Source organism: Neopsephotus bourkii, unplaced genomic scaffold (genome assembly GCF_033783945.1).
Source record: "Neopsephotus bourkii isolate Nb327-2 ecotype Australia unplaced genomic scaffold, CSIRO-AGI_Nbou_v1 NB_1139, whole genome shotgun sequence".
NCBI classification, from domain to species: Eukaryota; Metazoa; Chordata; class Aves; order Psittaciformes; family Psittacidae; genus Neopsephotus; species Neopsephotus bourkii.
In genome coordinates, this window is record NW_026901625.1 from 37,518 (window position 1) to 64,963 (window position 27,446).

The following is a 27,446-nucleotide window of genomic DNA, read 5'->3' on the forward strand; positions in this document are numbered from 1 at the left end:
GAATGCATTAGCCCCAAGTGAAGCACACCCATGTACACCACACTGCCCAGTGCTCTCATGTATTTAGAAATGAGAGACAGAAAGAAGAATGCAGTACTTGACTACCTTTAGGCATAATCTCTGTGTGACTATATTCACGTGGAAGACATTTAGATTGCACCACTATTGCACAGCAAGAGAAAATATGCAAAGTGCTGATCGGTTTTTGGAGCCTTGCATACAGCTATTAAGATGCAAATTGCTGTATGCCTGTAGAAATCATACATAGATATGTACAAGACTTGTCTGGCATAGTATCTACATTCAAAATGAAAATAACTGCATGGGGGAGTTTGAAATAACAAGCTCAATAGCTTTACTGTCAGCTTCTGGAGCTTCACTTGATTTCCTGTGCCATTTTCCAATGAATGAAACACCTTTGACTTTTTCTTACCTTGGAAACAACATTTATTTCCCAGTAAAGAGCCTTTCTTCTTTTTTGCCTAAGCTCTTCCATTTACAACAATGCTTTGAGATTTTATGGCACAGTAGCTGCCATTATCAGAGAACAAAAATCAAGATTGATCAGATTCACATTTTCTATTGCTGGGATCAGTTTTACACATTACTATGGCTTCCACATTACCTAGAGGTATTCCCTGGAAGAAACTGTGAGATGGTGACAACAGAGAGCAAAAATAATAGAATCATATAATGCTTTGGGCTGGAAAGGAGCTTAAGACATCCAGTTCCAACCCCCCCTTCCACTGGAGCAGCCTGCTCCAAGTCCCTGTGTCCAACCTGGCCTTGAACACTTCCAGGGATGGGACAGCCACAGCTTCTCTGGGCATCCTGTGCCAGTGTCTCGCCACCTTCCCTCAAGGAAATAACTTCTTCCTTATATCTAACCTGAACTTTCTCTGTTTCAGTTTGAACCCATCACCCCTTGTCCTATCGCTACAGTCGCTGATGAAAAATCCTGAGGAATTGCCTGTCCTGAACTTTACAGCCCAAACCCTAACACAGTCTCCCCTCAGTCTGACAGTCCCTACAGATGTTCTCTGGACACGGATCTGATCGCTGTCAGAAATCAAACCTGCAGGAGCGAGGCCACTCAGTGTAGTTCAAGACATTTTTTGTTCAGAGATTTTCTAAAACTGGATATTGAACCCAGACCACTAAAACTGATTTCAAAACCAACTTTCCCTAATCAGTGTTCCTGGCTCCAAAATCAAATTTCCTGTTCCCACAGGGTCCATAACAATGTGCTAATAAAAGATCAGATTCTGCTCCCATTGACTTGCTATGCATCAAAACTCTCACTGATTTAAGTGGAGAAAGATTCAAGCACAAAGACTGAAGAAGTCAAACAGAAGGTTAAGAGTTTGACTTTGTTTTGGGCCTTGGTTTACATATTATTGCCAAAATCATAATGATCATTTCTGTGATGCAAATACGAGGATCTTTCCAGGAATAAAATCAATGCAATGAATGAATAATCGACAAACTGAATCTGTTCCTTACACTGTGTCATTTAGTTTGGAGTGCCCTGTTTGTGAGAAATAGTGCTGCCTTAAAAAGTATGTGACAAAAACTGATTTAGCTCAGTTAGTTGTTAACTGCTCTGAAAAATAATAAAATGTTAGATTCTTTCTGGCAGTTCTGACCCACAATGAGGAAATCAGCCCAGTATAAGTACAGCTGGTAAGCAGATTATTTTTTTAACAACTTTCTATACACTAAGTATGGCTTTGCTAGTCTAAAAATTACTATTTTGAATCATTCCTATTCTGGATAGTTTCATATTTCCCCCTCTGTACTGTGTAGGTATAAAGGTGACAGATTTTTTTGTGGTCTGGTTCACTGATCTACTTTGCTGAAGCACTTCGGTTTGTTCTTTACACAACCATATGTGTGATCCAGGCTTTTAAAAGGAAACTCTTCAGAAATTCTGGGGATGGAAATTCACCAAACACCTCATTGCTATATGTTCTTTGATTACAATACTTTTAACAGCTCTGGCTCATACAATATGGGGGGGGGGGGGGGGGTGGGGTGGTGTTCTTCTATTTTGAAACATATCTTTTCCTTTTTTTGTTTGAAGCCTTTATGTGCTGGATGACTCAGGTATGGAAAAAGACCTGTGCTTGTGCACAGAGCCATTTGCCCTGTGGTGAATGACACAGCCTGCATTTTCTGAAATGCATCATTTCCTGCCCATTATTTCACGATGCCTTTTTGATGCTCTGTGTACCAGCTCCAGAGCAGCACTTAGGGTGCATGTATTAGCACAGCCATCCAAAATTTGCTCATTTCAACTATTCATTGCTTAACACATTGCAAGAACAACTCGAATTCTGATGAACGTAACAACAAATTCAGCCCCACTTAGGAGCTGTACTTCCACTAATCATCAAAATGATTATATTGTGGCCTTTAAAGAGGGTCAGCAGGGCACATCAGCTGCTTGGGTCAGTAGGCAAGAATGAACTGTCACACTGCGCATGGATGTCTGGTCACTGCAGGTGTGCATATTCCTAACTTTCTGGTGCTTTCATATTTCAGACTGAAAAATAACAATTTTACACAGCAGACTTTGAACAATTTTCCCTCATTAAGAATGGGCAAGAAGGCATAGAATAGCCATCTCTGAAAACGTACAAGTTTTTCACCTTATTTAGATGCATGAAGTGCATTTTCTAACTGCAGCTGATGGACTGTGACACTGCTCAGTCTGCAGACATCTGCTGCTCAGACGGTTGTGACTTCAGCGTTTTAAGCTTGAAATGGGAGACTGAGATGAGCTTTTTGGCAGAATTTCTTTACTTTGAGCATGGTTAAGCTCCAGCACAAGGTGCCCAGAGCAGCTGTGGCTGCCCCACCCCTGGCAGTGCTCAAGACCAGGCTGGACACAGGGGCTTGGAGCTGCTCTAGTGGAAGATGTCCCTAACTGTGGCAGGGGGTTGGAACTGGATGAGCTTTAAGGTCCCTTCCGACACAAACCACTCTGTGATTCTATGATATAACTCATAGGACAACTTGCTTCAGGGCAGAATGTTCTACAAAAGACAGCAATTTTGTTTCAAAAGCAGCTACCAATTCCCAGTTTCACTGTACTTGTGTGTCACATTAAGAACCCACTTAGCAGATTCTGAAGCATCTGAAAATCAATACAGAATTAGGGAGCTCAAGAGCTTTGGAAATTTTATTCCAGGAACTGAAAATTGTGCATTTAAAAACTGAGATACCCACAGGTAATGTTCTATCAGGCACTTACAAAGTGCTAAGTTACACTGCATTCCTTATCAGCTTCCTTTTACATTCCTGGAAGTCCCTAGGAAACAAACTATACCTGCTGCTTTTGTATTTAAATTTGTGCCCCTTTGTTTCTAAGGTTTTAATAAGTTAGAAATATTCAAAAGAAATGCTTTCTAATAACTCACATTTAGTAGAGTTTCATACTCCATTCAAATTTTACTGCTGTTTGTCTCAAGGAAGCAAGCACACTGTGATTGATTCCTTAGTGAAGTGTTCAAAACCTATGAGATAAACACACATGCACGTAACCTTAGGGGATTTAAATGTTTTGAATTACATCTACACATTCCTTCTTTTGAACTAAACGTGCAAGTAGATATAGGGCTTGTTGCTTTTACTTTGTATAGCTACAGTCCATTAAATTTGAGTGATTTTTGGATTCTTTAGAAAGGCAATGGATTCCAAAGCGACCATTGACTTTATTCTGGTTTGTATCAAGCTTCTATAGCTTTGCTTGGTTATAACTTCAGTAACCCAAGAATTGTGTTTCAGAAGTTACAGCTTTCTATCCTCATTAAGAAAATCATTTAAGTCTTTTATGGTCAATGGATACAAGCTCCTTATGTACCAGTAAGAGAACAGGAACTTCTGCATCCAAAGTTAATAACCTAGAGGATATCTGAAGTTTTCCACGATTTTCTCTCTTTTTTGTGTGTGCTAGATCTTTATGAACACAAGTAGAATTATGGACACCACGTACAGAGTCATGTTTGACAAGTTTGTTCAGATTGCTGATCACTAGGAAATGTCACATTTGTACACTTCTGTTACTTTCTGATCTCTTAAGAATTCTGAAGTAGCAGGAAAACTAAATGCACAGTTCCATCTTTTTTTTTTTTTAGATTATTGCTACCACTTTCACACGTATAGAAAAGGACTATGCCTTCTGTAGGACTTTCAACATGGAAAATACTTTATAGCAACAGACATAAAGAAATGTTTGTTAAAGCAACAGTGTACAGAACAAATCAGAAGTCAGTTTTACAGGGTTCCCTGAGATGAAGGTGGCCTTCAAATACTGACAAGTATAGCATCTCTCTACATCACTCTCTACAACTACCTGAAAGGAGGATGGAGCCAGGAGATGGCTGGTAGCCTGTCCCAAGGACCAAGTGATGGGACAAGAGGAAATAGCCTCAAGCTGCACCAGGGGAGAGTTAGACTAGAGATTAAGAACAATTCCTTCCCCAAAGGGTGCTCAGGCTTAGGGACAGGCTGCCCAGGGCAGTGCTGGAGTCACCGTGCCTGCAAGTGTTCACACACCGTGTTGATGAGGCCTTCAGTGCCATGGGTTAGTGGTGGCCTTGGCAGTGCTGGGGAATGGTTAGACTTGATAACCTTGAAGGTCTTTTCCAACCTGGTTGATTCTGTGACTCCGTGACTGCATGATCAAAGAATAGATCAAATTGGATGGGATATCAGGAGGTCCTCTGTCCATCTTCATGCCCAAAGGAGGATCTCTGTACCATTTATTAGAGGACTGAGACTGGGGAGTCAACAACAAGCAGCAAACTTTCTGCAATATTATTTTCTTGGTAGATGTGCTCCGTGCAGAATTCTAGGGATGAGCTGGGTTCATCTGAGGTCTTTAAGGAACTCAGAACCAAGGAACAGCATTATGGTTGACATTCAGTCTCCTAGGTAAGATTTGAACTGGCTTCACTATGAAGGATGCATCCATGTGATAATGGCCTGTATTTATTACTGGTTTAACACCTAAAAGGTTTTCCACATGAGAAACCACTCATTCTTTCTCTCATTAGTCAGTTTGGGGCTTGGGGCTTTGGTTTAAGCGTTTCTGGTTTGCTTTTCCTTTCCAGCTGGCTGCAGTCCACAGCCATTAGCTTTGGCATTTTCTCTTTTTATCATATATTGCCTTTGACCAAGAATTCAGGTTAAGTGCTTCCATTACCTATAAAAAGGGTATCTTTTTGCAGGCTAGATTCTTTCCTCGCTATTTGGATGCTGTACTGGGGATTAGGCCCAGCTCCTCAGCTCTCCCCACTACCATATTTTTGGATTTATGCAAAACAGTAGAAGTCCAAAGGGGATTTAAATCATGGGCAGATTCAGAAGGCTCAGCTGCCTGGTGCCTCTTCTACTACAAAAGCTAAGTGCACCAAAGGGAACCACCAGATGACAGGTTCAATAGTGAGAGAAAACCATTGCTCCACACCATGGAATTAAGCGGCAGAACTCCCAGTCACTTTGCTGCTCAAAATGTACATTGACTCAAGGAATAGGTAGACAGGGACATGGATGCGAAATACACTGAAGATTTTAAACACATAGAAAAACCTGCACAGAAAGCTGCTCATCCAAAAACTACAGGAGAGGAAAGTGGTTGGAAAAGTACCACTATATGCGTATCTTTCTCTTAGACACTTCCAGAAGGATCTTCTGTTTGCCTCTTCAGGCAAACAGGATTGACAAGATTCTTTCATCTGGCCCATCTCGGTCATTCTTACATACTGACTGTATGTTGAAGGGGTTCTCTTTAATGGGGAACACACTGTGATCTTCTGATCACAGTGTTAGCAATTTTACCCATTTCCCTCAGCAAAGCTGACTGCACTACTGCACTTCTTACCTGGCAGGAAAAGGTACATAAACTGTGTCAAGGGAAATAAATAAGAACAGAGAGAAAATAGCCTCTTTATCCTGTTTTAACTGTTTTTACTGTGGTTACAGCCTAGAGCCAGTCATTTTTCAATCAACTATGCATTCAAGGTTGTTTTATACTCACTTCTTCCCCTAAGACTCCAGTCCTGTAAATAAGGCTGGTATCCTTTGTTCATCTATGGATGACATTCCTCTGTATTCCTACCACAGGCTGGCTGTTTCATAAAGTGTTGTTTGCTTACGCTAAGATTACCAAGCAATCCATAATGCTCTATGAAAAGGTTTTTGCCTCTTCTTTGTCATACTTTTTATATTACCATTAACTGCAAATATAACTTGTTCCTGCAGGTCACAGACACACATGTTAAAAAGCTCGGGGTCTGCCCTTCTCTTTTCCCCCAGGTTCATAATTTTACTTCAGTTCCTTGTATTAAAACAAGCAGTACAATATGAAGAAATAATGAAACCTTGTTCTCTGTGGTGGTCAGAGTTTCTGGCATGTACTAAATTTGTAAGCATCTGCAAGGTTTGAGTAACTTTGAGGACATGGAGATACACATGTCTAACACAAACTCTAATCAAACAGACCTCTAACACCATAGCTTTTATTCTGGTCAGGACTTCTACTATCCTACATTTTAATCAAACTTGTAGACACATTATTTAGAAAGCTAGTAGCTTTAAAACCTCTAACCTTCTGCGAGATGTGAATGGCACTCAACAATTTCAAGGGTCATTGTGTCAAGGGTTCACAAGACAGTGTCATTTCATAACTGTCATTTCCCTATTAAGCCAGCCTAAAACCAGGTAATGCTCTTTGTTGCCCCCACTTTGAAGTCTGCACAGCAACCAAGAACTGTGTACTGAATTATGCATTGCACTTGTGTACCAACTTACATTTTAGTTACAAAGATGTCAACCCACACAGCCTAAGCATGCTTTATTCTAGGACCCATTCCATTCCTCTCCTGTTATTGGTGTTTCTTATCAAAGCTCTAAATATTCAACATCTATTATTTTGTTCTGCCTGGATCCAAATCCTCCAGCCCCAGTCATTCTTGCCAAACTTTCCTCTCATTATTTTCTCAGACACAAGCTGTAAACAGAAGAGTGAAAAGGTTCACTGCTCAGTCTCACATTCCAGGACACTTTATATATGCCAAAAGTGTGAGTTTCTGGCTTTGCCAAAGCATGCAGAATCACATCACATGCATTAGAGGGACTTTGATCCACCAGCTCTCCCTAGATGTGCATTCCTGCACTGTAAACCGCCTTTGTGAACAGAGTAGTGCTGTGAAGGGTTTCACTAAAGACCACTTTTTCCCCTCTGTGCTTTGAAAGAAAAACATGTGGCCTTTTCCTTCTCCTCTCTCCCAATCCTTCTGTTCTATTTGAAAGCAAAGAAAGTAGAAAAGTACTTATGAACTATAGAATTTCCTACCTTTGTTCAACATTTCAAATTTGCAAAAGCATTCAAGTCACAGAATCACAGAATTTGTTTGAATTCAGTCATCTGAATTCAGTCTTCAGCAATGGAACCAAGATTGTTCCATCATTTGAAAGGAAATACTTTCTAAGGAAAATCACCTTTTTCCAATGCCACAGAAAACCTGCTCACAGAATCACAGAATCATAGAATAGTTAGGGTTGGAAAGGACCTTAAGATCATCAAGTTACAACCCCCCTGCCATGGGCAGGGACACCTTGCTCTAAACCATATTACCCAAGGCCTCCCTGGACAACCTATTCCAGTGCCTCACCACCCTAACAGGAAAGAATTTCCTCCTTATATCCAATCTAAACTTCCGCTGTTTAAGTTTTAACCCATTACCCCTTGTCCTGATGTAATGTTGTTTGGCAGATTTAAAGTTCATCTCTCTATCTTTGCAATAAAATTTTGCAAAAGCTCTTTTTCAAGAGACATCTATTTGAACTATGACGCTGCACACAGAAAGTAGGTGCACATCTGATCAAAACTTCCCTCTGATTTCCATTTTAAGCTGGCAGAAAATGATAAGGTACAAAACTTGACTATCTGCTTTGAACCTAATATTCACCCCAAAAACAACAGAAAAGTTTAAATATGCTAAATGCAAACATAATATGTACCTTTAAAAAGATTTTTAAGTCAGAGACCTGTTAGGCATATGTTATTAAAAAAACCCAAAAAACAAAAACCAACCCACCACTTACTTTCCTTGTGTTAAACAATCTAAAATCGTCATGTAGTCATCATCTGATGAACAGTGTAGTAAAAATAAGCAAATACCTAAGAAAAATCTATTGCTAATGCTATAATTATTACAACAATCTGTGGAGTACCATTCTTGACCATACAACATAGCCAGATCACATCTGGCTACAAATGTCATCTTTTGCTTCTTTCCACCATATGCTCATTCATACTACCTTCCAATTCGGAATCTAATTGCTTTCTTGTCACTATAATGCTTTGACTATATGATCTCCCTTCCAGCTTTATCAGTTCCGTGATTCTGTGTGTGATTCTGTGATTGCTCCTCACAACTGATTCAATAGACACCAGCATTCCCAAGTAATACTGTAATAAATACAACAAGATGCACATAAAATATCCAGACAAAGGAAATACATGGTTACAGTTTTAAGTGATATGACAATGAATTTCAAGTATTTCAGGTTAACTGAATTAATATTGGCGTACAAAACATGGAAATACGATAATGATGTGGGGAAAGAATTCTGCATTTTATTATGTTTTCTCTGTTCTGATTAATGACTAGACAGCAAAGACCAAAATGATAGCAGACAGCTCGCATATCACCAGCAGGTTCCCAGCTGACAAGCTGTAGGTGCAGTATATAAGCTTTAGAGCACATGTGCCTAGATTCCTTACAAAATCCCAACACTGTTCTTTGCAGGGTTGAACACAGCAGAAAAAGAAACCACTTACCCTACACAGAAAAACAGAATTTAATATTAGTATTATCAACCCTGTGTGAGTTAGTAACAAGTTTTACTTGTTATCAGAAGGCGAATTTGGAATGAGAATTTACATGCCTTTTGCATCTTGCCCACTCATGTGGGCGAGCTCCAAATTCCCTGTTACAGGTGCAGCAGGGACCCATGGCAAGGCACAAAGCAGAGGAAACAGAATTGTAAAAAAGAGCTCCAACAAAACCCTCTAACCTGCTTCTCCTATTTCCTGCAGCTTTATTTATTCCTCTTCTCCCAGCAACACCATCATTCAACAAACCATAAAGTAAAAAGGAAGAATCTTCCATTTCCAGCATTTTTGTTGAGTGAAGCATTATTGGCATGAGATAAATGTATCACCTTGATCCACCGGGGAAAGAAACAACCAACTAAACAAGAAAGGAAAGCAATTGCTTACTCTTTAATGAGAGCTCTTACCTAAGGTTCTACCACCTGCTTTGCTCCATAATACAGTAGAGCCAGACGGGAAACTGTTTAATCCAGGTGCATGGTTGCAGCCAGATGTCTGTGTTGCAACTTTTATCTTTATGTGGCTGGTAGTTAGACTACTGTGTCATACTGGGTCACAAAATGAGTTCGAATAATCCATGAGCTGTGACGTGGTGTTAAGGTGTTCAGTGTGCCTGGAATTTCCCAAATTACAAAAGTGATGGAATAGCTTCACATGACAAATACCAAATATTCATCAAAGCAAACAGTCAGTAAAGTTGTGCAACCATGTGGGAGCAGTAAAGAAGATAAGTCAGTTATGGATGTGCTGATGATCAGGTTTTTATTATTGCATACAACGTGGGGCACACAAGGAACTAGACAAGTATTGAAACAATCACTGTTAATTTCAACTAGACAAACTCTTGCAAGAAAATTTAACATAAGCTGTCTTTAGCTTCTCCTATTTGAAACATCTTTTTGCTACATGCAAGAAACAAAATGCACAGAAATACTCTTTAGGGATTATCTAAAAATAATAGCTGAAAAAACCCACTGACTTTTCTCTAAAATACCCCTTTTCCCTTCCAGGCGTGATTTTTGCTGCTTGTAGTAATATCTGCAAGAGGTTTTGTAGGTTGCTATTGTTTCTCTTTCTAAAATATTCTAAAAGCCTGTTTTAATTCCTAGAGGCTCTGCAAATTATCTGTCCCAGAAACAAGGCAGCATTGCAGCATCATTCAGAAAGAAGAATGTGAGAGAAGGAAGGTGCCGTGTTCCATCTGTCAGTCTATACACTGCAGTGGAACCTAATGCAAACCTGCACAATGGAAATAAAGTTCCTCTACTTGAAGAGAGTCATAGTGAAAATCTTCAAATTAAGAACATCACAAGTACAGGAGAAGAGGAAACAGGCTCAAACTGCACCAGGGGAGGGTTATACTGGATATTAGGAACAACTCCTTCCCCAGAGGGTGATCAGGCTGGAGTCACCGTCCCTGGAAGCGTTCACATACAGTGTAGAGGAGGTCCTCAGTGCCATGGGTTAGTGGTGGCCTTGGCAGTGCTGAGCAATGGTTGGACTGGATGTCTTGAAGGTCTTTTCCAACCTAGTAGATTCCATGATTCTCTAAGTGTTCAGGAAGAAATTAACTGCTTGACTGAGAATATCCCTGGCTTTTTATTTTATCTAAAACATGAGTGATATTTTGAAACATTTGATTGAACTCAGTCACTCAATCTTAATTTGGTATTTTGAAACATTTCATTGAACTTGCAGTCAGTCTTAATTATGGTTTGGCACTTGCCTCTGTGTAGGCTGATCCATAGGGAATGCCAGTCATACCAATCCTGGAGTAGGATGACGCAGCTGATTAATCAGCTTTCTTTTCTTATTAAGAAATGAGGATTTGGCTTCCCCGACTAAAATGATCATTGCCACACTCATGCTAGAACTCACATGGTTTGGGTCACCCCTAACACATTCTAAGAGAAGGAAATTAGCCCGTACAACTGATAAACACAAAAAGCAATACTGCACCCACTGTTTTCTGTTCACCATCAATTCCATGGCATTTGGGAGAGAAATGTTTCTGTTCCTGTTGCTTTCTGATCAAGATTTGTCCCTAATTTGGAAGCATAAGCCCAGGGCTTATGAGTTCTGATGGTGGTATCAACTGCTATCTAGACAAGTAGGTACCAAAACCAGAGTAGCTGTAGTTTGCTAAACAGATCTAGCTAATTCCTTAGCTAAAGCACAGCACAGGATCTGCAGGTGAGCCATGTCTCTGACTTCCAATCCAGAAATTTCCTGAATCTATTAACCAAGTCAGCAGAAGGAAAAAAAAAACCTACTTGTAAAAACCTTAAGTAAACATGGAGCTATTTTTCCCTTTCATTAATAGGTAAATCACAACAGAAAAGCAGCCACTCTACAAGCACAGTATGTGATCACTGTCATGAAATGCCTTCAACATAAATGGACTTAATGACAAAGTTAAGCAAACCTCAATTAAAGGCACAATGCTTTGAGACAGAAACAACCCATCACTCTCCCAGCTTCCCACTAAGTATGTCTCCAAGCCTGGAAATGTTGCCAGCTATGGGGAACAGTTTAGAAAGTTAATGACAGTAAAAATAGGATTCACTAGAAACTGTAATTCTGACTCCGGTAAGCATTGCCAGAGGCCTGACATGAAGAAACAAGTACTATTTCAAGCTGACTGCAAAGCCAAGGGAAAGATTAACATCTGTCAGAATCAGCCACGGATGAGATTGTTATTGATCCCTGAATGTCACAAGAATTTAGAAGGGCTAAAAGGAAATAAAAAATAAACACTCATGCATCTGGGGATTTGCTTTGTAAATTTAAATACCTTTCCCTGCAGTTCAGCTGTGTATTTTCAAATAGCTGCGTGTGAGGTAGCTCAATGTTACAAGAAGAGGTATTTCTTCCAACTTATTCACTGTCAAGCTTAGTCTTGTATGAAAAGAAGGGACAAGAAGCAGTTTTATTGCTGCAGCAATCACTGCAGTTACTAGTCTTCAAACCATTGATTTTTGTGTTTAGGCTCTGTTGCCGTGGATTTTGTTTCTGTCTTATCCATGTCCACCCCTAATAACAAGATTAAGACTTCGCTCACATTCTTCTAATTAAAATGCTGTAATTCTGGGAAGAGATTCCAGGTCTTCTTTTAGCAGGATAATCAGTATATCTGTGAGTTCAAGTTAGCATTTTTTAACATCTAAGTTAGCGCAAAGATGGCACTCTTCCATGCAGGCCATAACTCCTTATCCACAGTGGTTTTAACAACACACTCCATTTTGTAGCAGTGGTAGCAACAGCACTGCATACTACAGAGAGCTGCTACGCTGCCTTGAGCTGATGAGTTTACAGGTTTTGAACTTGCCATCCTTCTCAGTAGTTTAAGCAACCAAAGGCTGTACCCATTTTAGCATGCTAAGAACATAGATGCAACACCTGCAACATATTTAGAATCAGAGAATGGTTAGGGTCAGAAAGGACCTTAAGATCATCAAGTTTCAACCCCCATTTCCCTTACTAAACTGGAAGAAGCAGGATCTGAACTTCAAGCTGTATTGCACTTAACCAGCTATAGCCTTCAAATATTATTTACAAGTTATTATTTCTGGTAGCTTCTTATTCCTATAGCAAGTTACCATTCCACAGCTTTCAGAAGTGCCTCTTCCCACTCTGACTCCTTCTCTGATATCTTCTATAAGGGATGTGATACAGAACTAAGAGAAGTTTTGGTATAATCGGCTTCTGCAAGATTGTTTTGATCAATGTAGGTGAGAAACCTTGTTACAACCATTTAGTCAGCCCATTTTCAAGAGCTTACAAATTCAGTCTATTGATGGAAATAATAAAGGTGCATACCTAATATAATAACAACTAATACGAAAAAAATAACCTGATCTAATAGAAGGTGTCCCTGCCCATCTTCCAACACAAATCATTCTATGATTCCCTAGGAAAAGACAGCAAGGAAAATAATAGACTGGTAAACACAGTAATAGTGATCTTCTAATCCTGGACTACCTTTATTGGAAGTCCAACATTTCAAACTCTGCCTAGTGGGGAAGTCAGTGAACCCCATGGGAAGGTGAAGAGTGTAAAAGTGTGTGATGACATCAGCAATTAGCATTGCTTTGCTATTTAGGCATTTAGATTTATTCAGATTTACAACAAGGCCAAAGAGTTCTAGAAGGAGTGGAAGAAACATTCAAGTGCACAATTAAAAGCCTCTTCTCCATTATACTTTCTGACTACAGCAAAGAATGCATTCAGCAATCAGATGATGCCAGCAAGCAGAAAATGAACATGTAAGAACCCCACGAATGTACCTAACATGAGTGTGTTGCCAAACAGAGACTTTCAAGAATTGTCAAGGCTGACAGGTTAGTCCAGCTGCCAGTTTCCTGTTCATAAGCAGGGGTTGCTGAAACCTGAACTTCATTTAAACTTCTTTGCACTTCGTTCTTTGCTTAAAGGATTCCCACATATAAAAAGAGTGAAAAGTACAAGAAAAGATCAATCTTTTCTTTACAAGCACTTTTCTGTTTAAGTGTATGACCAGAACTGTCCAAAGACACAGGCATTTATCTCAGAGACAGCTGCAGACTCCCAGCCAGGGAGGACATTTGCACTCTATCATCAGTCCCTTCACTGTACATTGCACAGATTGTCAGCAAGCTTTCTGTGAGGTAAGGATGTTGCAGAGTGCTCAGGCTTCAGAGGCCACTGGTTCAAGTTTCAGACAAACCTCTTCTCACATTTAAATTTCACCTTGAGTGTCTGGTTAGGAAAGAAAAACCTCCTGTCTTAAAACATTCACAGCAGCTGCCTCCCCTCAAATTCTGACATAATACAAAGACAGAAAACTCCTACTCACCCACTGCTCACTGGGTCTGCTCCCAGAAGCCCACACAATACAGCTAAAATATGGACCCAGTTCAAGCTCTCTTTGCTCTCTGGGAGCATTAGTTAGATGTTTTTTATGCAGCAGCTGCCTGGCACACTCAGGATGCTGGGAACTTTGCATAGTGCAGGAGACCGGTCTGTATTTTTCTGGCCTCATAGGTTTAGTGTCAGGGTGTCAACTAAAGCAGAGCTGAGATTTTCAGAGCATAGGAATGAAGCAACCTCCTAAATCAAGACACTATACTTGCTTATTCAGTGCAAGGAAATGCAGTTTGAATTATTTTTTTCTGAATATAGATTCTGTTTCTAATGTACAGAATCCACTGCATTTTGTTACTACCTCTCTTCGTGCTTGCCAGCAGTTGTCTAGCATTAAGAGACACTTTGCAATGTATTAATACAGTAAAGTGTAAATACCTTCCACAGAAGATGAAAGCCAAGATGCTTAAGACAAGAGGTCCAGTGTGCACTGCAGCAAAGCTCAGGTGTGGCAACAACTCTGAGGCAGCTGGTCTCAACGTGTAGAAAGAGAAGGCAGGGAGACTTGCAGATAAAGGAGAGGCTGCAGCCAGAAAGCATGTGGAGCAGACACTTGGTGCTGGAGAGGAAACAAAAAAGAGTATGTCAAGACATCGGCACGATCAGGGGCAGGACTGAATTCCAGAGAATATGAGATTTTACCAGCAGGAATATATTGCTTGGTGCTTGAGTGTGCTGCCCAGCAAATCAGTATCAAACCAGCCCAACTGCTGCCCAGAAGAGCAGTCCTGTTTAGACAGGGGATGCACAGGTCTGTCCAGCCCTGATGGAATGCAAGTGCGTATCTGCCCTTAGTCATAGTAGCAGTCACAGACTGGACCTGGGGATGACAATTCCATTATCCCACTGCTTTTTAATCTACTCATTCCATGAAAAAAGATGCAAAAAAGGATTATGTAAAGAGAAAAGGATCTGGAGCTCATAGGGGTTGCAAACACTCATGAAAATGCACCTGTTTTTCTACCACTTGAGCCATGCACGCACAAAAACACAATGAACAAATGAGGATAAAAAGGCAAGTAAGAGTGCAAACAAATAGGTTCTGTTTCCCAGCATCCTGAAAACTTCTGCAGATCAGCTTTGCAATGGTTTGCTCTCCTTCCAATTAATCAAAGCAATCTTCTAGGCTTAACACACTTCAGAACAGAAAACAAGCAGGCAAAAAAAAAAAAATAGAGGTATGGGGCCTTTGGCATAACATCAACACATTTGCACACAAACCTTACTTTAATCCTAAGTAAATCCTGAGGATAAACATAAGAAGTATGAAAGCACATGGGCAAGAATTCGTGCAGCACCACAGTCTACACAACAGCTCTGCCTCTTCATAGATAATGATGCAGCATCAAGTGCAAGAATGCAAAGATGAAATCCTCTTTGTTTGTCTTCTTTTTCTGATCATGTCCAAATGAGCCAAAGTATAAGAACAAAGATGGCTTAAAGGTCTAAGCAATTCTAAGATCCTTGCGTTTTCCTTGGTAAAGTACCCTAGATGTCAGGAGACTTTCATTTCTCTTGTTAGGAACTACTTGTGCTTCTAGGGAGCATTACAACAGTTACACAGATTTCTGTATAACTCTTTCAATGTTTCCCTGGTTGACCTTGTTTTATAAGGCAGTATTTGCAGATTTTGTTGTGGACAAGCTCTACTCCAGACCCTGTTCCTAGGAGACTTCACCCTCTTATATCAAAATTGTACCAGATTTTAAAGGGTCAGAGAGAAAGAAAAAACCTTTTTTCCACCTCTTTAGTAACTTCCAATTTTAACATTACTAGGAACTACTAAAACACCTTCCAAGCTGAAAGCTTTTCTTTCCCCCAGATCAAACATTTGCTTAGTGTATATGACAAAACCCATCATATTTCACATCTCTGTATCAGATAACTTAGAAATTCTAAGGAAATTGTTTTGAATACAAATTAAATGGGGAACGCATGTGGAGTACAGGGGTTTGAGCATCACTACATCTTCACAATCTTCACAATGAGCTCAGGCTTTGCAGTGAGGAGATATACAAATACCTCCCCAATCTTTTCATGTCAGCTCGTGTAGCAGGACACAGCTCACTGCTGTCCACTGCATATGTCCAATAGTCATCCAGAAATGACATTTCTCACATTTACAGGATATGTCAAAGAATATAAAAGTCAAACCACTAAAGAGCAACTGCCCAATTACCTGTTGTTTATGCATTCAGTTCAACTCATGGCATTGATTTAAAGGAAAGTATTAACATTTAATTTAAAGTATTATTCCCATACCTTATGTGGACTTCTAACAAAATGAGTTCAATGCAGTTACAATAAGGTAGAATGAATTTGACTGACATGAGTTTTCTTGTCAAGATTTCCATATTGCCATGTAAAGTAAATCATTAGAGAGGGAATTCAATCATTAAGAAGGTAACAGAATTCCACAGGTCTCATGAAGGTAAAATAGATTTAGAAATAGGGAAGAATACCCCAAATTCAAGATCTAGAGAAACATCACAGATGACGGTTAGATCTTAGGCAGAAGCTCTTCCTTGTGAGGGTGCTGAGGCACTGGCACAGGGTGCCCAGAGAAGCTGTGGCTGCCCCATCCCTGGCAGTGCTCAAGGCCAGGTTGGACACAGGGGCTTGGAGCAAGCTGCTCCAGTGGAAGGGGTCCCTGCCCGTGGCAGGGGTTGGAGCTGGAGGAGCTTTAAGGTGCCTTCCAAGCCAAACTATTCCATGATTCTAAGAAATCTATCTTTGGGAATCTGATCATGACACACCAGATTATTTTTATCTTCTCACTACAATTGCTGAAAACCTCATTTGCTTCAGATTTCTTTGTACAGTGGTAGAAAAAGATAGTGAAAAAGGACAACACAAACGAAAATTACGAGCTTGAGTCAAAATTAAATGCTGGTATCACTGTTAGGATTCAGCTGGTTCTTATTAATCAGGATTTGGACAAGCAGCAGGATTTATATTCCCTTCTGAATAGCCAGAATAAGATCACTAGTTGGAAAAGTTATTGGCACTTAAAGATACTGTATTTTTCTGCCTTAACTACTTCTGGCTGTAAGATGGGATAGTAATCTTGCAGACTGATTAACTTCATACTTTCCTTTCCCAGATGGGTTAAAACTTAAACAGGGGAAGTTCAGATTGGATATAAGGAGGAAATTCTTTCCTGTTAGGGTGGTGAGGCACTGGAATGGGTTGCCCAGGGAGGCTGTGAATGCTCCATCCCTGGCAGCGTTCAAGGCCAGGTTGGACGAGGCCTTGGGTGATATGGTTTAGAGCGAGGTGTCCCTGCCCATGGCAGGGGGGGTTGAAACTTGATGATCTTAAGTTCCTTTCCAACCCTAACTCCATAACTAATTCTATGAATTTCCGTTTGATTTTCATAAACTCTGAAAGTCCAGTTCTTTAATTTCTGGTCATTTTGTATTAGAAACCTCAGGACCAACTACATCAAGCTAGACACTTCCCTAAAATAGCTCGAGATCCATCTGGGAAAGCTGTAAAGGGAGAGGAGGACAGGCCATGCACCCACCTTCATGCAGTTCTTTGGACTTGCTGTTTTAAGCAGCACACGGAAGGGCTCCTTGTGCTTGGACAGGAAATGTAGGTGAGCAGCAACCTTCCATGCTGGCCAGTACTTGGGTAGGATGGAGACATGTTTTCATAGACCTCAAAGGCAACCAACTTCATATGGGTGGGATGGATTTATCCCCATTTTGCACAGTAGTATTCCTGTCAATTAGTGCCTGAGATCTTTAGTTACTCCTTTGTGCCTGGGAATTAGGATTTATGAAACCCTGGAGTCCTATAATATATATATATACAGTTTGAAGCCTATATTGAAAATTCCAAAGTAATCATCACATGTGAATCATTATTTTAGGGTCTCCTTTATAGATGATAATATAGGGGCGATATACAACTATAGTATGCTCAGGTAACTTATTTCAACCAGCATTTTTATTTATAGTTCCTTTAATTTTACCACCTTTATGCTATTGAGCCCACTGACTTCAGGAGAACCAGATTCACCTGCTCCTTCTAAAGCTGTTCTCTGTCATTTATTTTCTGAGATATTTCTCATTGGTTTTGTTAAGTGACCATTATTTCATTTTTCCTTCACTAAATTTAAAGAGATTTTTATCCTGACAGAGGCAATTTCTGATTGTCAGTTTGTCACTGTTATCTTCAATAGGATAAATTTTTCTCTCCTGTCAGGATGCTCTGTGCATGGTTAACACTGTACTAACAGCCCATCTCTCACAGTAAGAGCTGCATCCCACTGCAGGTTTTTACTGGTTATGGTCGTCATGACCTGAAAACCACATATTGTTTTCCAAAAGAAGCTACAGTTCAGGTAACTGCTGATGATTAAATTCCCATGAGTGTAATGTACGTGTTGGAGTATCATGATGCCAAGCATTACTTTCTTAGCCACAGAAGTCTTGATTATGTTTTAAAATGCAGTAGTTGCAAAGTGAGCATTTTAAAGCTGAGCTCTGTTTGTCCTGTGTTGCAAGTATCGCAAGTATTATCTTTGGCAAGAAACCACATCTGTTGCTGCAGGCTAATCTCTCCCGTCAGGTCCCTTCACTCGGCACCCAGTGCTCTGAGGGAATGCAGTGTCGATGAAAGTGATGGGCAAGAGACTTGGACTTGCTTTCCTCTTTTGAGGCTTCTCTGCAGGGAAGCAATTGAAATATTTATGTACTGGTTCAGGAGAATAGAAGGGATAAAATTACGCTGTTGCAAATAAGCCATTCCTATTACTTATGCCCCAATAAGTATAAAATGAACCTTAAGAAGTGTTTTCCAAAGCTTTACCAGTTTCTGATTTGGTGAATCCCCTTCCTCCAGGTCAAGACTCACAGTGCTGTTTTCCCTTAAGTACCCCAAAGAGAGAGATGCATCACATGCTATCAAGCATTCTTGTCATTACCCTTGCCTACACTAAGCTTGAGTCAGAAATCTAGAGGTGGATCTTTGTTGCACATCCTGTGATGATGATGATCACACTGACATGATACATGCTCATTGCTGCAGGGCAGCATTTTTCTCAGTCTATTGCTCTCCCTAGAAATACTCACAGGAACATTTCAGTACAGGAGGCATTTAGAACAAAAGGAAGCGTATGAGACATAGGCAGCTTCCAACTGGCTCTTCAGCATACATAAAGCTGCTCTTTACAGGATGAATCACTGCAAATACAGAGGAATGAAATCTTAAGTCCATCAGAAATACCTATTTTCTTGCTCATCAGCTAAGATCAAGGGACAGCTGAAATGCAGAGCCTCTGACACTGTTCTTAGTCACAACGGCTTAAGGATTCCCTTAAAGGCCTCACAGGTCTAAGAAATTTGTTCCCAGAACTACAACTGCTAAATTCTAATTTATAGACCTGTTGAAGTGTTTCAGTGATGAAGATGTGCCAGCAAACCCCTTCCCTTGAACAGCAATTTCACCAGCATCTGCAACACTCATTTCTTTCCTACTACCAGAAGCAGCAAGATAAAGCTACTGCTTGTTGCTTATTTTGGTGACCTCCATGATCCCATTGCTGCAGAGACAGCCAAGCAGCACATCATCCATCACTGCAAGTAACACTAGAAAACAAGCAGTAGTTAACTGGCTGCAAACCATCTGCTACGAGTAGCCCCAGCACAGCATACATGCTCCATACTGTGTCATTGGAAAGAACTGCACAAACTTCATTGCCGGGTCAGACCCTGTGGACTACAAACTTCTTTTGTCATTCCTGAATAAAGCATAATCATTGATTTCTGGGCTCTAGCAGCCTAACCACTACCCTGCATGACGCAACAAGTAAATAACTAGAATAAAGACATAAACATAATGAAAGCTGTACTGGTGCATTGTGGACAGCAAACAACTAAAAGGCTTGCCAAAGCAGTTTGGAAGGTTTTGTTCCCTCAGTTCAAGCAGTACCACTTCCCACAAGCTGAGGATGCTCCCACCTGTTTAGTGCTATGACAGTGATCACAGGAGGTGTCACAGATGTCCTGCTATAAAATCAAGGCTTGGTCTTTAGTTTTCACTTTATGCTGGTAGAACTGCAACACAGCAGTATGGCTTTAAATACTGGTTGTTTCACCAGGTTTTTATTCATTTCCTTGGTCTTTCAAGAATCACAATGCAATTCTGCAATACTGTAATATCTACAAACGTGTAAAATGCTAAGAAAAAAACCTCAAAGGAACCTCTTCAAGGAAAGCAACATTCCAACCTGACATGATGGAATTACACACTTCTAATAGGCAAGAGTGCATATTAAATTCTAACAAAGTAATAATGAGGAAATTTTTCCTGCCCATTCCATCCTCACTCATGTTTGGCAGAAACATGTGGCAATATACACACACATCATGCTGTCAGCAAAAGGGAACTGGAAAACAAATTGGGCTGAAAACTGAAAAGTTTCACATCCTTAGAGTTCACTGTGTTTCTTAGTGGAAAGTAAGTTATCATTCTGTCAAAAAAGCATGTTTTTGTTTAACCTGTTCCAAGAGAATGTGCACTAAATTCTGCCATAGTGCAGTCTTACTATTAGTGACTGTCGTTGTTTAAGCCCAGCCAACAACTCAGAACCATCCAGCCGTTCGCTCACTACATCCTATCCTTCCTCCCCCTACTCCCGGAGGAATGGAGAGAAGAATCAAAAGAATGTAACTCCCATGGGTTGAGATAAGAGCAGTCCAGTAACTAAGGTATAACACAAACCACTGCTGCTACCACCAATAATAATAATAATGGTAAGGAAGTAACAAAGGAAGAGAATATGCTCACCACCTGCCAACCGATACCCAGCCTGACCAGAGCAGTGATCTAGCCCTTCCAGATAGCTGCCACCCTAACCCTAACCCCCCATCCTGGGCATGACGTGATGTGGTATGGAATACCTCTTTGGTCAGTTTGGGTCAGGTGTCCTGTCTCTGCTTCCTCCCAGCTTCCCCTCCTCCCTGGCAGAGCACGAGACTCAGAGAGTCCTTGGTCAGACTAAACATTACTGAGCACCAACTAAAACCATCAGTGTTATCAGCACTGTTCCCAGGCTGAAAGTCAAAAACACAGCACTGCATCAGCTACTAAGAAGGAGAAAAATGACTGCTGCTGCTGAAACCAGAGCAGTGACTGAGTCCCTTTTTTCAGTTTACAACATTTGGGGGACTCAGCCAACATACCAACACTAGGAAAGGATAAAAATGCTCCGGGAAGATCTTAGAGCAGCCTCCCAATACTTAAAGGGGCCTACAAGAAGGCTGGAGAGGAGCTTTCCATAAGGGCCTGTAGGGACAGGCCAAGGGGAATGGCTTTAACCTGCCAGAGGGGAGACTGAGCTGAGCTCTTAGGCAGAAGCTCTTCCCTGTGAGGGTGCTGAGGCGCTGGCACAGGGTGCCCAGAGAAGCTGTGGCTGCCCCATCCCTGGCAGTGCTCAAGGCCAGGTTGGACACAGGGGCTTGGAGCAAGCTGCTCTAGTGGAAGGTGTCCCTGATCAGGGCAGGGGTTGGAGCTGGATGAGCTTTAAGGTCCCTTCCCAAGCCCAAACCATTCCATGATTCTGTGATTTGCCCTAAAGGAGAAGACTGTGATTTGATAGTAGGAGTCTTTTGATGTATTGAGGTGGGCTGATGCCAACCTCATGAAGTTTAACCATGCCAAGTGCAAGGTCCTACACCTGGGTCAGAGCAATCCCAGGCACAGCTACAGGCTGGGCAGAGAAGAAATTCAGAGCAGCCCAAGGAGAAGGACTTGGGGGTGCTGGGCGATGAGAAAATGAACATGAGCCAGCTTCAGTGTGCGCTTGCAGCCCAGAAAGCCAACCGTATCCTGGGCTGCATCGTGACCAGCAGGTCGGAGGAGGTGATCCTGCCCCTTTATTCTGCTCTCGTGAGACCTCACTTGGAGTATTGTGTGCAGTTTTGGTGTCCCCAACAGAAAAAGGACATGGATCTGTTGGAACAAGTCCAGAGGAGGGACACGAGAATGATCAGGGGACTGGAGCACCTCCCATATGAAGATCGGTTGAGAAAGTTGGGGCTGTTCAGCCTGGAGAAGGGAAGGCTGCATGGAGACCTCAAAGCAGCCTTCCAGTATCTGAAGGGGGCATACAGGGATGCTGGGGAGGGACTCTTCATTAGGGACTGTAAAGGTAGGACAAGGGGTAATGGGTTAAAACTTAAACAGGGGAAGTTTAGATTGGATATAAGGAGGAAATTCTTCCCTGTTAGGGTGGTGAGGCACTGGAATGGGTTGCCCAGGGAAGTTGTGAATGCTCCATCCCTGGCAGTGTTCAAGGCCAGGTTGGACGAGGCCTTGGGTAATATGGTTTAGTGTGAGGTGTCTCTGCCCATGGCAGGGGGGTTGGAACTTGATGATCTTAAGGTCCTTTCCAACCCTAACTATTCTATGATTCTATGATTCTATTAATGCAAAATTTGTAAGCTAAACCTTAGAGGTTGTATCTATGAAAGTATTGGCTGACTGTCAGCAGGACAGCTTTACATACACGTGTGGCTAAAACTTCTATTGTTCTTGGTCATGACAAAACCATTCTGCTTTGCCTCACAACTGCTCCTGAGGTACCACAGTGCATAAAACAACAGCATCATTGTTGATCCTGCAGAAGGCCTGGGTGACTGGTTTCTTCGTACTGTTCCTAGGCAGTATAATGAGACTGCAATTTCTGCTGAATTACTAGAATCCATGTTCCTTTAAGGCTTAAATATATCTTAACTGCACTGGCAGCAGATAAGAAAGCAGCTGGTTTTTTTTGTTCTATAGGTAAAAAAAGAAAACTGTTTTAAGATGAAGGATGTCTTTTCTCAGAGTGACCCCAATGACCTGGGAGACTGACAGATACTGGAAAGTTCTTATAAGCCCCAGAGCCAATTTCCTTACTGAAAAGCTGTCCATCGTTCATGACATCATGGTCAAATAAGACCACGAACTTTCTGACTTGTAATTATATGTTTTTCAAGTAAATTTCAAGTAGCAGCTTTTCATCTGTCTCCCCCAGCCTTTCCTGTGGAGTCAATGAAAAAGCAAAATCAATCCACTTCAAACACAACTGTAAAAATACCTCTGAAATGGAGCAAATCTGGTGCTTTTTCCAGTTACCATCAAGTATATATAATATTATTCTGTGAAAACAGCTTCTTTTAGAAGAACACGTAACTAGAGGGGACCCTCCTGGGTTAAGTCCAGTCACTTCTGTTTAAGATAGAACCCCCAGAAAAGCTATTTAAACATTAGGATTGTGAGAGATGTGTTTTGTTCTGACAGAGCTGAGGGAAGAGTTTATGTTGGTCAAACATCAGCACTATCAGTCTGCTGGAGTTGCTGCTGTAAATCAAACCTCTGTTTTCTTTAAGTTAAACTAAACCATGAATGTTCTTGAAGTGAAAAGCTGAACTGTTCAGTGTCCAGAGGAAAAAGAGGGGGCGATGTCATGGAGTCCCACCTTCCATGCCAAGATGTACAGGTCTGGGGGGTTACATGGAACAGAGATTTGGCAGTGATTTTAAGCACTGCAATTGTTATTGGAAGCAATTAATTTAGTAAATTCAGTAAATTATCAGTTCTAAATACGTTTTCAGGCAATGTAACCCTTTTCACCTGTTCTTCCTCAGATTCTGCAGGAGAATTGTTTAAAGAAATAGGGATTCCCCCTCTATACTTGTTTCATTCGGCATTTGTTTCCCTTAAAGGTGCCTGCAAGCAAGTTTTCAAGACACAGAACCACTTGCTTTTTGGTAGAGTTCATTTCTCCACTCACATTAAGCACCTTGTAACATTGCTTTGACACTTTCCAGCTTTTACTAGTGGCCTCTTTATTGTGTGACTACTAAATAAGAAAACAAATTGATCATCTATACTTCAATTATTACCTTTCTTAGACAGCCCTTACATCAGCTGGTAACTACTGTGGTTTACTGTGAACCCTTATAAAGAATTCACATGCAAACACCATTTTACATATTTATGGTGTGCCCAAACTCCCACTATATGTGTTGAGACTAAGAATTAAGAATGTACTGGGGTTTTTTATCCCCTCCAGATCTATGAGTGCATGTAAATGATGAAGAAATACTTCAGTAGGATATTGACTTAATCTCTGGGAATGGTAGGTAGGAAAGGAATAGTATAGATGCTGCCTTCAGTATCATTTGAATAACACTGCATCACTTACTGGATTCTACCACAACCAGGAATCCGGGAATTCGGTAAAAGAACTTTAAAAAAAAAAAAAAAAAAAAGAAAAGAAAAAAGAGAGAGTCCTGCTGAAAATAAACTCTTTTGTGGTTAAAAAGCAGCCAGTTGGAACTGAAGCAGTATTTTCTTAGGGTGGCAGAACAGTCGGAAAAGTTGTTGGATTATTTTTGGCAGTGGCCAGCGTATTACAGCTCTCTCATTACTGTTACTGGACTGTCAGGAGTCTGCTGAAAGGGTTGTTACTTTACTAGTACATTCTTGCAGGAATACCGCATTCTGAGGCTGGTAGCATGAAGCTTTGGATTTTAGAACTTTGACCTCTCTTACATATTCCTATCACTGTAACTAGCTTAATACCTGAATAGTTCATTCAAGCTTAATGCTTGAATACTTCAAGCATACAGGTACATGAGCAGAACATGATCCAAGATCTCCAGAGAGCAGCAAATCCAAACAGTGGTCACATACAGGATCCCAGACTGGTTTGTGTTGGAAGGGACCTTACAGCTCATCGAGCTCCAATCCCTTCCACAGGCACGGGCACCCTTCACTAGAGCAGCTTGCTCCAAGCCCCTGTGTCCAACCTGGCCTTGAACACTGCCAGGGATGGGGCAACCACAGCTTCTCTGGGCACCCTGTGCCAGCGCCTCAGCACCCTCACAGGGAAGAACTTCTTCCTTATCCACATCCTCGCAGAAGTGTTGCACAGTGGGATACAATGAGCTGCTAACACTGACTCCTGTGCCCTGCACTGCCTGGAAATGGCCTTGGGAGATTTCTGTTAGATTTTAAGAAACAAAATAGCTTGGATGCGGTTGCTGGCAGGCAGCTTTCCTGTGGAAAGACATCGTGCAGGTATAAACCAAGCCCATTTCATGCTTTGGTGTCAGCAGTGCATACTTTGCAAACGCACTTGAATCTCTGCACAGAATACAGCAGGATCTTGTACAGGGCAAAATTACCTTATCCAACCCTTATTTACCATATTAAAGGAAATAGATGAACTATCAAAATATTTATTGTTAATGAAATATTATTTCTATCACTTTCAACAGCACTCATAAATTTACAATTGAAAATGTACTCTCCTGAGAAGCCTTCAGCATGACAATAATGGTTTTCCTTTGATTTGGGGCCAGGTTTGAGACTATCTAAGCACTAGTCCATGGGATGAGATGCATCCACAGGTCCTGAGGGAGCTGGCAAATACAGTTTCCAACCCACTATCCATCCTATTGGAGAAGTCATGGCAGGCTGGTAAAGGTCACACTGATAGGAAAAGGGGAAACGTAACTCCCAGTTTTTATAGGGAAACAAGGAAGACACAGGGAACTAGAGGACAGTCAGCCTCACTTTGGTGCCCAGCAAGATCATGGAACAGATCCTCCTGGAAAATATTCTCAGGCACATGGAATATAAGAAGGTTACTGGTGGCAACCAGCACTCTTCTGAAATTGCTCAAGAGGAACTAATGCTCCAAACAATCAGCAGAGTCCAGTTACTATCCCTGCACAACCTGGGAGATGCTATCACTCCTGTCTGCTGAGCTGCACACTTGCTTTTCTCCCACTCACTTTCACTAAATAAATGTGACATTACTACAAAACAGGCCACCAACTTCACAACTGCATCTCTTCATACAGCTTAAGCAGTGATGGGGGGCAGGGGAGGCTGGAACTACCCTGTAGGTAGCTGGTATCTCATGTGGAATATTACAACCACTGATGATGTTACCATATTGGTTGACAAAACTCAAATGACAAACAGAAGTTCCTTTTCACTGCAGACTGCAGGGTACTATGCATAGTATCCTGCATAGAGGTACCTCTATGCAGAGTTGGTAACCCTCCCTCTGGGCCTCTAAAGGATTTCCAGTATTAGGGGCATCTACAGAAAGAGAAAGCATGGGGCACAAACTGCATAATGATATGTGTGCACAGGAGATTTGTGGACAGGGCATAGATAAGTTCTGCAGGTACTACAAACATCTCTGGTTTTGAGTGCTTGAGTACTGACAACAGCTGTACACTATTTTAAGGCACAGTGACAGAAGAAGAGCACAGGGCTGGTGGTGCTGCTGGTTAGACCAACCTGGACAAGCAAGCAGAGGAGTCACTGAGTTTTACACTGGCTTCATTTACTGGCACACAACTTGTGGCTTGTAACCAGGCTTGCTTCCCAAAGATGTTGGGGGGTCTGAGCCCTCTTATGTCTACTGCTACTGTGCAAACAGAGCTCAGATGGTAACATCAGCAGGTGCTGCTCTTGAAAGCAGAGAACCATATTTTAGACAACCTCAACACTAAGTGCAAAAGGCATAGTCCAGACAGTCAAACAAGTGGATTTGTCCCTCTACTCCTGCTGTCAAGTGGGGAATGCTACTGAAAACACTTCTTTGGTGTCTAATTATTGAAACAAATACTTCTGCTTCTAGTGGAATCGCAGAATAAGCAACTCCTAGACTGAGCTACGCAGTCAGACTGGCCCAATGGCATGCAGCAGCCAACCCCAACTCGGCATCTGGATGAAATAAACATCTTGCTGGGGAAACAGCTTTCTGTGCAGTACGCTCTGAGGTAAGCACATCACTGTACACAGAGGGGGAGATGTCCTAGTACCATCATCAGACCACAGCCTTAACAGATAATACCAGGAAAAGTGTTTAAATGACACCTGACCAACACACTCCATCCCTAGTAGCGTTCAAGGCCAGGCTGGGCAGAGCCTTCAGCAATGGTCTAGCGTCAGGCGTCCCTGCCCATGGCAGGGGCTTGGAACTGGATGACCTTAAGGTTCTTTCCAACCCAAATGATTCTGTGAACATACCTTGAACTTCAAAAATCAGTGGTCTCTCTTCTAAAGTATGAAGATGAAAGAAGTTTGCATTTAATGCTCTTACTGTTTAAAGTTTAGTTCTTGGACTTCATAAAGCATGTTGCTTCAAAGATAGCCACTAGCTAGCTGTTGTCTGGCTAGAATAGGAGTTTCTTCTGTCTTCTTTTATTCTGTCTCCAGACATCAACTCTTTTGTGGGGAATGGTTACTTACAATGTGATGGGACACTTCAAAGTCACATTTCCCATTAAACATCCTCTGGTTTAGTAGTTGTAGTGGCACTGAAGTGCCTGTGATAACTTTGTGACCAATTTTACAAACAGATACCCACAGGCTACCAGAATTGGCAAAACTTAAAAAAAAAAAAAAAAAAAACAACCAAAAAACTCCCCCCCAAAAGCAGGCAAGACCCTTCTGATTTTGTGTTAATGGCTTTAAAGCAATAATCTTAACATATACAACATCAGAAACTCAGAGAATGGTGATAGCTGCATTTTAGAATCCGGGTTTGAATCCGAATTGATTTTATGACTCTCTATCTGCATTTGAGACCAGTGAATCTTGTGTAGCACAAAACCAG

The 27,446-nt window shown here is 41.3% G+C and overlaps 1 protein-coding gene and 1 long non-coding RNA gene across 4 annotated transcripts in view; one reads left to right on the forward strand and one right to left on the reverse strand.

The window, feature by feature from the left end:
* The window catches only part of LOC133217360 (uncharacterized), a 57,626-nt gene that overhangs the window by 9,208 nt on the left and 20,972 nt on the right, over nt 1-27,446 (reverse strand). Inside the window, exon 3 of the long non-coding RNA XR_009726863.1 lies at nt 14,186-14,366. This is a non-coding gene — a long non-coding RNA (uncharacterized LOC133217360). The remainder of the gene's footprint in view (nt 1-14,185; nt 14,367-27,446) is intronic.
* NGF (nerve growth factor) overlaps nt 1-27,446 on the forward strand; it is a 34,092-nt gene that overhangs the window by 3,631 nt on the left and 3,015 nt on the right. For 2 of the 3 annotated variants that reach the window (XR_009726862.1, XM_061362758.1), the window contains exon 2: nt 26,466-26,607. The exons of the other annotated variant lie outside the window; for it this stretch is intronic. The gene's annotated coding sequence lies outside the window, so the exon portion shown is untranslated. The remainder of the gene's footprint in view (nt 1-26,465; nt 26,608-27,446) is intronic. 3 annotated transcript variants of the gene reach the window in all.